Consider the following 14,268-nt stretch of genomic DNA (forward strand, 5'->3'; position numbering starts at 1 on the left):
CAAATTGAAAGTCTCATTTCCTTATTTTGCCTTTTTATTACAGGAATGCCTGTCACACCAGGTGTTCGTCGAGTGCGATTTAATGCCGTAGATTATCTCGAAATGATGCACGCATTAGTTTAATCTCCAAGAAGGAACTCCATGAAGTACAATACTCTGAGCTCACGTTGTCTTTCTCTTTCAGGGCCTGACAACATTCTCACTGTGATTACCTCCGGCCACTTTCAAGATTCACGATTCGGCTGTGAGTATCCTGCCAGCAAAGATGTTGTGTGCACGAGTCGAGGCTCTGAGCCTGAACTGAAAGGTTGAGGGATGGAGAGAGGAAGGGAGGAGGAGGAGGAGAAACTCCACTCCATCAGAGCAGTCCAGTGTCATTGCTGTGACCGTCCTCTTTAAGAGAAGACAGATCACTGCACATTGTTAGATGCCTCCATCCTCTGCAGCTCCCCTCACAGAAATATCATCCATTCCTGGTCATTTGAGAAGTCCAGCCTGCCTCCGCTCCCTCACTGTCCACTGAAGGCACAGCGCAGATGGCGGTCCGTCTACAGCTGGATGCTCTCTGAAGCTGCCCAGTAATATAACCCTCTGATGAGCTGTAGGGTGAAACACTAATTGACGTGAAAGGAAAAGTCTGTTGATTATCATTAATTGCTTGAATTTTTCCTGAGGAGTGGAGTTATTTAAACTTCATACTGAATTACTCCAGAGGAATATGTCTGGGCTGAACACGGAATCTAAAACTGAAAGCAGCACAGCACGACAGTACGCGCAAACAGATATGAGCCTCGACGTGATTTGGACTCCACTAGGTGTCAGCATGATACGTTGTGTGTTGGGTTTTCCCCACTCTCCCATCTGTGCTTAGAAAAGCTTTGCATGAGCCAGGGAGGAGGGAGCCCACTGCAGTGTGTAGTGAGCAGGAAAGGCGTGGTGAGGACGGAGGTGCAGCCCACTGTGAACAAGCATGATTTACTGTAGGACTGGCTCTTTGTGCGCCAGTCTCCATCATAGCCTGCACACTCCAGCACTCAGCTGATTAATCAGAGTCATTTCCATGAGTGATGGAAGCTCCAGTGCCTCGGACGCTACAGAAAGCTAATAAACCCCAGCGGACAAAGGCCACGCCTGGAAGGACGGTTACCGGCCGCTGCTTTTAGACCGGCTCTGCCACTGCAGCCATCTGCCATTATTCAGCCCTCACTGCCCTGTGTCAGCCTCGTTGTTATTAACATTGATCAGCTCAACATCCACTGAATGAGAAATCGTACCCTGGGGACTGGTGGTGTACAATTAGTCGGTTGAATATGCAGCACCATAAGAGGTCGTAGCTTTTTAGAAATGCATAGTGTTACTCTGTGTTTTTTAAGCTAAAGATGTATTAGGCATTATAAGGCACATAAATTCACCTTATCGGAGGTCTGGAGAGATGCACCACGGATGAATCAGAAAGAAATCTTATCAGGATGAAACATCATGAATAAGAGCTCAAACACGGAGTTATTTGAACCTTTTAAACATGCATTGACTGATTTTCTGGGAGGCAGCAAAAACAAAACATAAATATAAAAACTGACATATTGTCACCTTTTAAAATGAACTTGTTGGCAAACAGTTGCCTCTTTACACGTCGAGCAGCAGACATGAAGCAGCATTATCATTCATTTGCAGTCGTGATTATGGCCACCAAATGAAAGTCTAACATTCACTCTGTTGTTCCTCCACTGGTCTCCACCGGCTCCCGAGGGAAATATCAGGATATTTAGCTGCTGCATAAATGCTTCACAAAGTTCACCAGCTAGTCGATAACTTTGTCTGTCTGCTGCTTGTTGCTGAGCAAAAACGACACTATGAGCCATAAGAGAACAGTCAGCTGAGAGGGGCTCAACAGAGCCGAGAGGGGCTGCAGAAGCAGGTGGTAATTCTCTTTGTTGTGACCTTTTTCACAAGTGATCCACTGTTAACATGAAATATTGATCCTATCAGTTTTAACTTATTATGTAAAATGCTTAAAATAGTAGCAGAAAGAAATGTGCGTGATGGTCTGCTAAACAATGTGAAACGGCTTTATACACAGCTAACTAAAAACAAAAGGTTTGCCCGCAAGTAGAGCCAGTAATTACCAAATTAATCTGCCAGTTGCTTGGAAAATCATAAAATAGTGAGTCCATCACAATTTCCTTGAGCAACGTCTTCCAACTGCTTTTCTGTCTAACAGCCTGAAACCCAAAGAAATTCAGCTTACTCGAACGTACAGCAGGGAAAAGCGCCAAAGAGTGATGATTAATGAATGTTTTAAAAATGAATCCACTAATTGTTTCAGCTCTTCACAGAAGGTTGATTGCGTATATTAGTTGAAGAAAACAGCCTTCCTTGTTGCTAAAAGAGGCTATTTTGTGCATAATGTTATTATAATGTAGAATATGAATTGTTGTGAGTATTAATTTGTACAGTCTATCAAACCACAGTTGTTATTGAAACAGATATCATCTCAGCAGTTGCCATTTAGCCCAAAACTGGTGTTTTCGCCTGCTGTAGCCCTTCAATCCTCAGCTGCAATAGCACAAATTATAGTTTCGTAACAACTGTGGAGTCACATTATGGAGCAGTTTCCCTCTCACTCTGCCAGCTCTAAAACGGGCCAACACAATGAAACACAAAGTATTGCATTGTTGTGCCTCCTCACATCTGCGGCACCACAGAACCAGATCTAATCCCTGACTGCCAGGCGCTGAACATTTACCACACACACATGAAGGCGGCACTCGCTAAACAGATCGAGGGAGCGATGCTTTGCCGCCTCATGTTTAGGGCCACCGCAGACATAAATCTTGAGGCTTCACTTGATAAAACGCTGTCGTATGGTTGTGCATGTGTTCTGTATCGTTTTTACGCGCATGTAGTGTTTGGATCAATTTCCTGTTCTTTGTCTTTGTGTCACCGCCATAGAAAAGAAGCATCACGTCTTTTTTCTTTGTCATCGTTTCTGTTTTTTTTTTTTTTTTTTCCAGTCTCCTCCGTTCTCGTGCTGAGAAACATCTCTGCTGCCTCCGAAGTACAGTCACCTTGTTAAAACACGGCCATGCGACTTAAATCACTGCACAGGAAAGCACATGGTGTCACATGTGATTTTGTAGAAAAGGCTGGGTAGGGCAACGCATTTTAATGGCTTCCCAGAGCCATTGACTGAGCAGCTTTAATACAGTCTCCACAACACGCCCGCCTTATTAAATATGTATTCTAAGTTGCACTGAATCTCTCTGGAGCCTTGGCCTGTTTAGTTCAAAGTAAGGTCTGATGGAGTTTTTCTTTTTACTCAATGAAACGATGCTGATGATGACTAGATTATTAGTGTATTTGGCGTCTGCTGTAGCTGTAGGCAGCCGTATAAAACTATGATAAGACCAGTCATCTGCTGCTACAAATCATTATGCGTCTGTGTTTCATGTCACATGGGACAGGTGCCAGCATTGCTCACCATGGGTTTACCCAGCATGCTATGAATCTCGTTTGGATCAATATCCAGTCCCCACTCAGACTCTGAATCAGACCTGCCTGGCTTTCAGGGCACTGGGCTGTAAGATGGCTCTTACAATGTGGAAAACTGAACTGAGGACTACAGGCTTCACAAGCTTTCATAGATTTAATAGCGAGATGTAAATGTCACACCAGGCTGTTGATGAGGAAGGGGTGTATCTCTTATTTGCTACATTATCTATCCATCATGGACTTAATTTTAAGGTTGTATGAGCAATTTGATTTACATTTCAGCTTGTGTGTTGGCTGATTTATTTATTTATTTTTTTAATCTGTGTGACTAGATGACTTTTGTCAGGATATCTCCTTGCTGGCACGCCATAAAGTGAAAGCAAAATTATAGTTAGACACAAAAGCTCTTTCAGTCTGTGTGGGCAAAGCCCGATTTAGCTCTTTCCTCTGTGATGCAGACCTCCATATTTGCCCAAAAAGTATTAAAAACACATCAGTGAGCCACACTGTTGCACTGGGTGACATATTCTCTCATTACAGTGAAGGTGGGCACTGTGAGCTTGAGTCAGGCCTACATACACCGTCATAGTGCAGTTAAATGCTTCTGACACACCAAATGTGTATTAATCCTCCGCAGAAAATAGTCCCCAGTGGATGGAGCATTTACTCCTGTTTGAGTAACGTTTGCCAAAAATTACAATGGCCATCTTTTTTAAGGAAATTAGCCTCTTTCAAGAAATGAAACTCTATTTTTGTGAGCATTTTCTTCAGGTTTATGTCGTCAGTAAAAGGAAAGCTTGAGCCTGGTGTCACAGACAGGTAGGGAAGTAGCAAAATCCGGAAACGCACGTTGGTTTTCATGTTTTCGTGTGATTTGTTCTAAATGTACAGAGCTGTCCTGGTGTCATTTTTCTTCACCTCAGCAGCTTCGCCTCCCCTATAATCACCACATCACTTTTGATTCAAAACCAGCAACCATACATTACTGCCTGAACCCAAAGCTGAGAAACGGTATCGCAGACAGGGAACAAATTAGATTCTCTCCAGTTGTATGTTTTGAAATTACAAAAAGTCATCTCTCTCTCCCTTCCATTTTCACTGATTGAGACTTTATTGATTTCTTGTTCAAGTGCTCATTCCTGCCCAATAAGGAGGGTGATTCACTTAGGGGACGATGATAATTCTCGGTGACACGCAGAAATACCCAAAGGGCTCCAAACTGTCTGGTTCAGCATTGGTGTTAAGCGAACTAGTGCGTCACATCTTGTCATTAAACAAGCTGATTTACACGGCAATATGCCAACTGGAAAGGAAAAACGCATTGTGAGCTAAATTGTGTTCTGGGTGGCATTGCTGATGGCTGAACATAAATTTATACTATGATTCTTTTTTTATTTTCTAACCCTTTTTTTGTGAATTTTATACTCAAACCTGTCATTACGACTCTTCTGGTCCTTATATAAAGCACAGTGAGAAAGGGAAAATTTGTTGGCCAGCAAAAGGTTTTATAAATCATATCAAAAACTCTCACATCTTCACATGCTTACATATACCATACCCTGCAAGTCTTTGTGCCATTGTCGTAGGATTAAAATCTTCCCTGATGATGGTGGGAGTACTGCGAGTCCAAAGACATAATTCAGATAAATGGATAGAGATGGCAAGAGCGAAAGAGGCTCAGCAGCAGACTACTGCTGCGGTAAGCACACAGCAAAAGACAGGCTTCTGCTCGTCTTCGCCTTATTATCTAGAGGTCTCATCTACAGCATGTCATCTTTTTTTTTTCTGTTTAGTTATTTACATCCACTCAAGCTTATAAGCTGCAGCTGTAGCCAGGAGCATATCTGAGCCCCGTGGAGTCCCCGAGCAGCGGTGCTGTTTGAACGAGGGTGTGGGTGCCGGGTCGGACAGTAGAGCACACGGATGCTTTTGGATTGCCCTTATGCGTTGGATCGGGGCACATATTGCTGCATACAGCACCTTGTGAGCAGCATCACAAATCAGCCCGGCTGAGTTAGTGAGAGCCGGAGTGGACGGGAGAGATGGAAGATGGAGAGAAGGGGAAGGGAGAGGGGAAAGGGGAGGGGAGGGGGATCCTTTCAGTGACAGAGATAGAAAGAGTGAGTGGGAGGAGGAGGGGATCGAGAGAAACGGAGGTGGGGGTAGTCACCGAGAGAATGAGTGAGCGTGTGTGCGTGTGTGTGTGTGTGTGTGTGGGAGAACAAGTAGTGCTGCAGTGGAAACAGTGCGAAGAGGACTGCAGTTTCTGGTGCTGATGGCAGAGCGGTCGAGGGACGTTATTAAGGCATTGTAACATTAACCCTAAGTGCCTCTTTGGTGAATGGGTTAGCCTGTTGTGGAGAACAGGATTACGGAATTACGGTAGTGCTGGTAAGGGTGTATTTCAACTCTCTTCTCAGCATTGCTTGAACACGTCCTTTGAGGAGTCTGGAATGGAGTTGTAGGCATTTGAGGCTGCTGCTGTAGTTGAGGATTTTTACAGACTGTTTCCTTTCTGTTGGTTTTACCATAATGCAGGTGCTGTGTGCATGTCGCTTCCCGATGCATGTGGTCCCAAACTTTACTCAGAGCTAATTCGTAAGCCTTTGTGGAGGGAATACTGAACGTCCTCTGGGTCCGGATGTGCACCGGGATCCAGCTACGGAGCTTGTCTTCATGCAATTTGTGTGCAATCTGTTATGGTTCCACATCAGGCACTGTTTTTAGAAAGGGGGAGTGGGGTGGGGGTGCAGCTCTGGATCTAGATTATTCTCATTGATCATGCCTCATTTAGCTTGCCTGGTGGGTGTAGTAGAGAGCCTCCTGGAGAGTGTCCAGGAGGCTGCCCTGCTGACAGATGCTCTGCTTACCTCTCCAGCCACACCAGCATCTCTCGCAAACCTGGTGGAGCCAGGTGAAGCCAAAAAACAAACGCTGCACTACACTAAAATACCTCAGGTATACTGTATTGTATCAGTTTAACGGACAAAGACCACGGTGTTCTTTATCTTTAGAGAGTGAGCAGCCAGACATTAAAAGGGGCTGACAGTTGTGCTGAGGAGTATAGAGAGTAGAGGGTGGGGATTTTATAAAGTGCTGCAGGATGCTCTTTTTTTCTGCTGTCTCTCATGGGACATATAGCACAGGCAGCACCGAGGTGACAGTACCAAGGACAAAACCTATCTTGGGCTAATTGTACATCTTACTACCAAATGCTGACTCTTGCAGGTCTGCATCAGGCTCATCGTTAGCACAACAGAATTTTTTATTTTATCCAGTTTAATTCAAAATTCATTCAAACAGACTGTGAATAGATTATTTTTGAAGTGGAGGTTTTAAGCCCAGCGTGAACCTCTGCTGTTTCAAAACACATCCAAATATAACACAATTTTCACATTATGCACAAAGGGAATTATCTATTCATCTGTCTTCATGGGGTTTTGTGTCCTGGAGTAACATCTCGAATATAAACCAGGTTTATTCGTTCAGTCTCTGCTGTTGTAATCATCACAGACAGTCAGTGCCACGTATTTGGAGCGGCCACATGATCGCTCAGGTTTCAGGAGTACAGTAAACAAACAGTGTGGGGGATGTGGAGCATCATATTATATGTACTGTATATACAGCTGGGTATATACTATACCTGCATACATGTGTACTGCTCCAGTATCCTGAGTGCAGGAGACTATTTGATACTGAGCATGCTCTGACGGTTCTTTTTTTGTCAGGCTCTAAAACATTCAGGCAGGCTCATTAAGTCCGTACCTCAGGCAGCCGCTCCCATTGGCTCTCACACTGAGAAATACTCTCCCAGTCTCTCATACATAACCAGAAAAATGAGAGGATGCTTTGAAGTTCACCAATCTTATTTCTTTTTTTTCCCTGCTGGCTCCCTCCAAGAAGGCAGCTGGTGCCCGGATGCTGGAACTGCTCACAGAAGAGGAGAAATAAAAGAGGCTTATTCTAACTGTGTAGCTTCCTAAAGTGTGTGGCTTGAGTGGGTTCATCCACTTGCAGCCACATCACGTTTGTTTTCCTCCTTCCTGATGCTTCATTATGTGGAAATGATTCTTCTCTGCTTATGTTTTGAAGTATTCCACAAGCGGATGTTTGTTCATAATGACACAGCCTTGGACTCTGAGAGACAGTCGGTGATTTTCTCTCTGACACATTAGCACTGCTGTCATTGAGATTGCTCAGCCGCTGTCGGTTCCTCACTCCAGGTGAGAGCTGAGCCTTCCCAGTCCTGGCCCCAGCCCATTTGATGGTGTGCTGCTGGCAGTCGATGGCAGAGTGTGTCAGTGTTAAATGGTCAGGCGCTGTCACCAGTCACAGCATCCTGCTGCGCTGACGGGGCATTTTCACCACTCTTTAATCTTCAGAGCGAGAAAAACATGGCAATTTTTGCTGTGAGACCTCGAGCGGCATTTTTTTCCCCTCAGCCACAGCCTCTTGGAGGAGAGGATTTGTGATGGTCAGAGAGCATAACACAGAGCAGGGCAACACTTTGCTGGAGAGAATGAGGGAAATTATTTTCAGCGTGTTTCATCATGCTGGAGATGTTTGGTGTAACGCCTACAATGGTACAGCAAAACCTTTGAATTTATGATGAGATTATCCGTTTGCAAAGTTACACATGTGTAGTTTGACATCTTTGGAAATGCACTTATTGGCTTCCTGGCAGAGAGTTAGATGAGAAAATCAGCACCACTTTCATGTCTCTGCAACCAGCCCGTTAGCTTAGCTTAGCACTAAGGCTGGAAATGGGGGGATTTTGTTGAATCAGTACAAAACCAAAGTTAAAAAATCAAAAATGCTATTTTTGTGCCAGACTATTTCCTGGTGGGGACCAGTACATTCTAAGTCTCTGATCGTTGCCTGAAGAAGAAATAGAAATATTCTGGTGTACAGCCCCTCCTGTAATGCATTGAATTGTCATTTTTACACGTTACAAGTCTTAACGTGTTAACTTGTGAGCTTTAGAGGTGGTGGTTGGTGGATTTATTTTTAGCTTTAGGCAAAGCCATGCTAGCTTTTCCTTCTCTTTCCAGACTTTTTGCTAAGTGGTTGCTGGTTGAGCTTCATATTTTATAGTTATCAATCCTTTCATCCAGCTCTCCACCAGAAAGCAGTTTCCTATTATGTCAGACTGTTCCTTTAATGCCATCGTAATGGATGATTTCCTGAACTTGGTCTTGATCGCTACATAATGTCCTTCTTACAGCAAGAATGTCAGAAGATGTGGCCTATCTGCAGCGCTGCAGAAGCCCTCTCCTCGTTCACATTTTCTCCACACAGTCTTACATGCAGATTGGGTCACTATCTCTGTGACAGTATGATTAATCGACCTATCAGGGGACAGGGAAAGGGGCTGGGCTGAGAGGGAGAAGGAGGATGTATGGCAACTGGCTGTAAATGATCCCTGCAGCTCCTCGCTCAGCATTCAAACCCTGGCACCTCCCACCTCCTTTTCAAGGATCCCTCCTGATAATAGCTGAGTCACATTCAGCTGCAGGTGAGAATAAGCATTGTTTTATCTACACAAGCAGGGTTGTAAATGAGCCTCTCTGGACTGCCCTTTTGGGTCAGCACACAATGAGTTATATGAGTGAGAGGCTTTTCTCTGATTCTCTTTGGCGAGATGATATGCAGGGCTTTTTGACATCCTTATCTCAGCTGCTGCTCTCAGATCAGCAGTGGTCACCAGCAGGATTTCCTGATGTTCTTGCATTATGCTGACATAGATCTTGAGGTGGGAAATTGGCCGTACAGATTTCCCCCGAATAACAATCCTGATTCCCACTCACACGTGATACCATGCAGGAAATGTTCCTGAACATTTCAAGGATGGTCTGAATGCGTGATCTCTGTTTGATGGTCACAGTCTTTTCTTGTGCATGCTTGTGTTGCGTATGTTTGCATTCAGAGCATGACTGCAGCCCTGAAGCTAAACACAGGGGTCTGATACCTCTGTAAATGTCCTGTTTTGGATGGTTGCATAAGCAGTTCTGCTGACTGTGCTGCTGCAGATCAGTTGCCGAGTGAACGTGTGAGTGCTATTTACTCTGTTAGTTGTTGGCACAGAGATCACTGAAAGGTTTACTGCCACAGTGTTGACCTAAAAAAAGATACAAATTTCACAAGCTCATCTTCTGTTTTAACAGTAATGCCACCATTAACTGTAGGCTACCTCTTATAGTAGGTTGTGTAAGGATGAATACACACCTTAAAAAGAGAGCTGGTTAGTTGAAGTGAATGGTTTAATTATTGTTAAGTCACATTACAGCATCCTGACAGATGCTTGGCACTTTCCCGTCGATGTACTGTGGCAGGAGACTTGAAGAGCAGAAGTCAGAATCTGGCTCTGGCACATGTTTTTGCACCATGTGCTGTGTTTTTGGATTTGCCTGTGCATTTGTCAGCCTCTTGGCTCACCACCATGAGATGACAAAAGAGGGGAGTGTTTTGCAACTACAGTCGGCTACCTTGCAGAAATCTGTCTCTGCCACACACTCGCATTTATCTGAGTGTGCACGCCAGCTGAGATCTGGACTGTACATGAAGGAGATATATCTTTATGCAGCGTGGCTCAAAATAGCAGTAAGACCAAAGGAAGACATAAAAGATGCATCTAGCTGCAGCTATAAAGATTGCACTGCGAATGGATCGATGCTGTGGAGTCAGCGGCGCTTCTCAGCTCAATATTTTGACATGCGTTGAGGTAAAGAATGCAGGGCATTTTGGAAAAGTTTTATCAGTAATGAGTTCATTTAATGAACAATAGCAGAAATGACAATTGCCGCATTGGTATCATCATAATGAATTTTCCTGCTTATACAACTAACTATACTCTTAGGTTCGACTCAGGCCAACTTCCACACAGTATCTCATCCTTCAGTGGTAAATAATAAGCAATGCAGTCATCAGTATCCCCCCGTAATCCTATTAAAACTTGGCCAAAATGAGACCATTATGACTGTGGGAGCCCCAAGTCCATTTCAGCAGGGGTAAATTACCATAGAGTAGCAAGAGTTCAGGAACAAAGCTGCACATTATCTCTAATTGAAAGAACTCCACCATCTCAGCTCAGCTCTCTGACTACAGTAATGCTCTGTCTGATGGATCTAATAAAATACTATGCCCCTTGTTCTCTAAATGTTCCAGCCCACATTTTCAGCTGAAATCGAGTCCAGACAGATCAGGGGTCAGCTATGACTCAGCGGTTGTCGTTTCTTCAAGTGTGTTTATCACAAATTCAAGATGCGAACAATTACCCTTTAAATCATATCCTCGATATCTTATGCAACTCGGCTTGCACCTAAAATAGCTCAATGGGATTCAGATGAAAGAGTCACTCAGCATGAGAAGTTGAAATGCAAAGTCAGATGGCACACACACACACACACACACACACGCAATTTTCTCAGAGAGAGATAATCTGCTCGGCTGTGGAAGAAATACCACATTGCATAAATGTTGCATTGGCCTAAATCTGAAATTATCAAATTAATAGTCTCTCCAGCATTTAAAGCCTTGAAAGTGACTAACTTCTTGTACAATTTCAAAATAATCCAACCCAGCTTTCTGGAGCAATCACATTACTGAGACTCAGAGGAAATGAAGCTGCACAAGATGCGCAGCTAGTTCGGCTTGAGGCCAAGCACTCCACCCACCCACACATAACCTATAATGTCACAGATGGCAGGGGCCTCAGAGGGGGCTGCATGATTTCATCGGGGTCACATTGTTCAGGTTACTCTCTATCGTGGACCCTGTTCATCTGGCGGGCTGTGACAACCGAGCAGCCATTGCTACTGTTTTTCTTTGAATACAGCAACCTTTTCACAGTGCCTAATACTCAATACTTAATTTGACGCCCCACTGCTCCTGACTGTTGCCCCGAGCTAAAGTCACATGACCCCGTGACCAGTTACAGAAGCCATTTTGAAAATTGTGCGCTGAGACGTTTGTAGCTTTCAAAGCGTGTGCTGCATTAAATTAGTATGATTAAAAGCGCACCTTCAAATCTAAACACACACACACACACACACACACACACACACACACATATATAGATTAGCTGCTGGCAGACAGCTGTTTGAACTGGTAAAGAGGCAAGTTGTCAGGGCCGGGGGGAGACAAAGGACTTTGCCGTCTGGCTGTAGGTTGTTAATTAACTGCTGTTCAGGGTACTTGTTGTTGTGTAATGAAACAGCTGCATGACTTTAGCTCGCTCTCCTTAGGTTGTTTTCTCTTGTATCTAACTTGGGCGCTAACTGCCAATAAACCCTCAATAAACACAATCCCCCCCCACACGTGGAGTTTGCTTGTCTGCAGGGTGGGGTTTCCTGTCACCGGGGAGGACGACACACTGTCGGGTCAAGGGGTCACCGCACACGTGACGTCAGATAAGGACGCAGCATTTCATATTCATGTGTTTATATAGGAGAGGAAGGAGAAGTAGCTATTATCATCAGACTTTGACAGGTGGGAGGTAATTAAGTAAGAGCACTTAGCCTGTAGGCATATTTGAGTGTTTCTTATTGACTCACATTTTTCTCTAATGATGATGAAGACAGCATATGATGTGATAATTCATTAATGTACATGAGTATATTTAAAATCTTCTCAGACCAATCTTATTTGTCCCTAATACTCTTATTTATTGCATGAAACAAATGCAGTTCAGCCCATTAAATATACTGCAGGGGGCAGCTCAGGGGTTAAGACGCCTACCACGAAGCAGAACGTCCCTGACATGAGACCAGCTGCTGGCCTCTGCTGCATCTGTCCTCCCCTCGGTTCCTGTCATCTCTCCACTGTCTGTACAAACGGGACAAAACTGACCCCAAAAATATTTGAAGAATATGCTGCAAGACAAAAAAAAAAAAAAGTCACGCGAGAGCAGTGAAAATGTTATGGTATACTGGAAGAGTGACACTCAAGGTGAGACTCGTCATCTCTTATTGATTTATTGAGTTAGTAAATCTGCACCACAAATCATGTCGGAGAAGGTGCACAGAAGGAGAAGCAGCTAAGCTGTAGTTTTAGGAAGATGTCCTGAGCATCAGCAGTAATTAAACGAGTTTTTCATACTGTGTCAAAGACAAATTTCCATTGCCAAGTTTTTCTGATTTTGGTTATAGAAATTCAGGGTTTGGAAGCACAAGTAGTTCTTTCTTTTGAAATGAAAGCCTTTCCCAGTCCCCACTGATTCCTCCTCAACGTCAACAAAAGTGATTTTTACAAATAAAGCCGTCTGCCTTCACCTTCGTGGTAGGCTTTAAGAGACATGTTTAACCTTTATGCACCACAGTTAGTTTGTCAGTAAAACTGCCGTGTTAGTATGTGGGGCACCCTGTTTATTTGTGCACCAAAGATGAAAGTGCTTGATCCCCGTCCAACTCGGAGCGGTGTGTTTAGTGATAAGGGCCAGATCATGCCCATAGCTGCGCAGCTCAGGGCCGTGGAGCCGAGCCATTTTGTTTTAACTAATTCTGATGACTCAAACGCTAACGAAATGAGACGCACATTGGGAGACGGAGCGAAAAACTCCCACACATCTCAGTAATTGAGCATTATATGAATTTCATATTGGATGAGAGGTCTATTTTTAACTTTTATTTATCCGGGGAAGGTTGCCTGAGCATGAACGCTCTTGTCTCGGGATCACTCTCCTACATTTACATACATTAACACCTGGAAGCTGCCCAGTACAACCACAGTCTGATCTGGTCCACTGGAGCATGTGGAGGTTAAGAGCCTAGCTGAAGGGCATCTCAGTGGTGGTAACAAGCGAAGGGCAAGCAGTGCTCTGTTACATCCTTTCCAAGATCTAATGTCTTGGTTCAGCGATTGAACCGCTGACCTTCCAGTCAGAATCCCATTCTCCTTACTTTTAGGCTAAAAATACCTAAATACAGACTTTATACAAGTGTGCAAACTGTTGCATCTATTTATCAGATATATCTTGTTGTTTCTGCGTAGTTCAGGGTGCTGCTGCCATGGCTACCATCAGCTGTTTGATGGAGCTTCGTGCTCCCCAGAGGATGAATCTTAATGGCTTTCTGGATCCTTTTCCTGTAGCGTCACCAGCAGGTTAACGTTTTCACCTTTCAAATATCTCAACATCTGCAAGAAGGATTGGCCCTGATGATGAGTCCTTTGACTCTGGTGATTCTTTACTCTGTAATCATTTAGTGATCCTTAACTTTTCATGTACCACCATCATCAGGGTAAAATTACTGTCCAATACTGTGGTTTAAGGTCAAATATCTGCAATAACCTTCCCCTCAGCCTCAGCTGTACTTTGTGTTTACTAATAATCAGCAAATGTTAGCATGCTAACACATTAAGTTTAGATGGTGAAGATAGTAAAGCTGCTAACCATCAGCATGTTAGCATGCTGAGAGCACAGCTGTGCCTAAATGCAGCCTCATTGAGCTGCTGTATCTGTAGATTCTGTTACATTTAAATGATTAAAACCGCTAAATTTGTTATTAGGATTTTTTGTCTCCGTTTAGAGGGATTGAGCTATTGTGGTCTACTTGTTATTCAGCAGATAGTTTCGAGTAGAAGTTTGATGTACTAGAAATCCTGAGCATTTTGGCTTCCTCAGCAGGTAATTCCTCACAAATCTTACTCTTGCTGAAGAGTAAAGAAGGTGTCAGACTTCCTCCTTCAAAGAAAATCTGTTTATATTGTTGATTTCTGCGGAGTGAGTACCAAGAGCTGGCTGTGAAGCAGGACTAATGGCTGTCATAAAACAATAGCGTG

General features: G+C 43.9%; 1 protein-coding gene across 6 annotated transcripts in view; it reads left to right on the forward strand.

Moving 5' to 3' along the window:
• Positions 1 to 14,268, forward strand: part of LOC143326595 (synaptotagmin-2-like) — a 56,537-nt gene that overhangs the window by 26,486 nt on the left and 15,783 nt on the right. For 2 of the 6 annotated variants that reach the window (XM_076740275.1, XM_076740272.1), the window contains exon 3: positions 185 to 244. The exons of 2 other annotated variants lie outside the window; for them this stretch is intronic. The gene's annotated coding sequence lies outside the window, so the exon portion shown is untranslated. Of the gene's footprint in view, positions 1 to 184; positions 245 to 5,518; positions 5,884 to 14,268 lie in introns of those variants that run through there. 2 more of the 6 variants (XM_076740277.1, XM_076740274.1) reach the window with 2 other exon arrangements.

The sequence above is a fragment of the Chaetodon auriga genome, chromosome 10 (assembly GCF_051107435.1).
Source record: "Chaetodon auriga isolate fChaAug3 chromosome 10, fChaAug3.hap1, whole genome shotgun sequence".
Lineage (NCBI taxonomy): Eukaryota > Metazoa > Chordata > Actinopteri > Chaetodontiformes > Chaetodontidae > Chaetodon > Chaetodon auriga.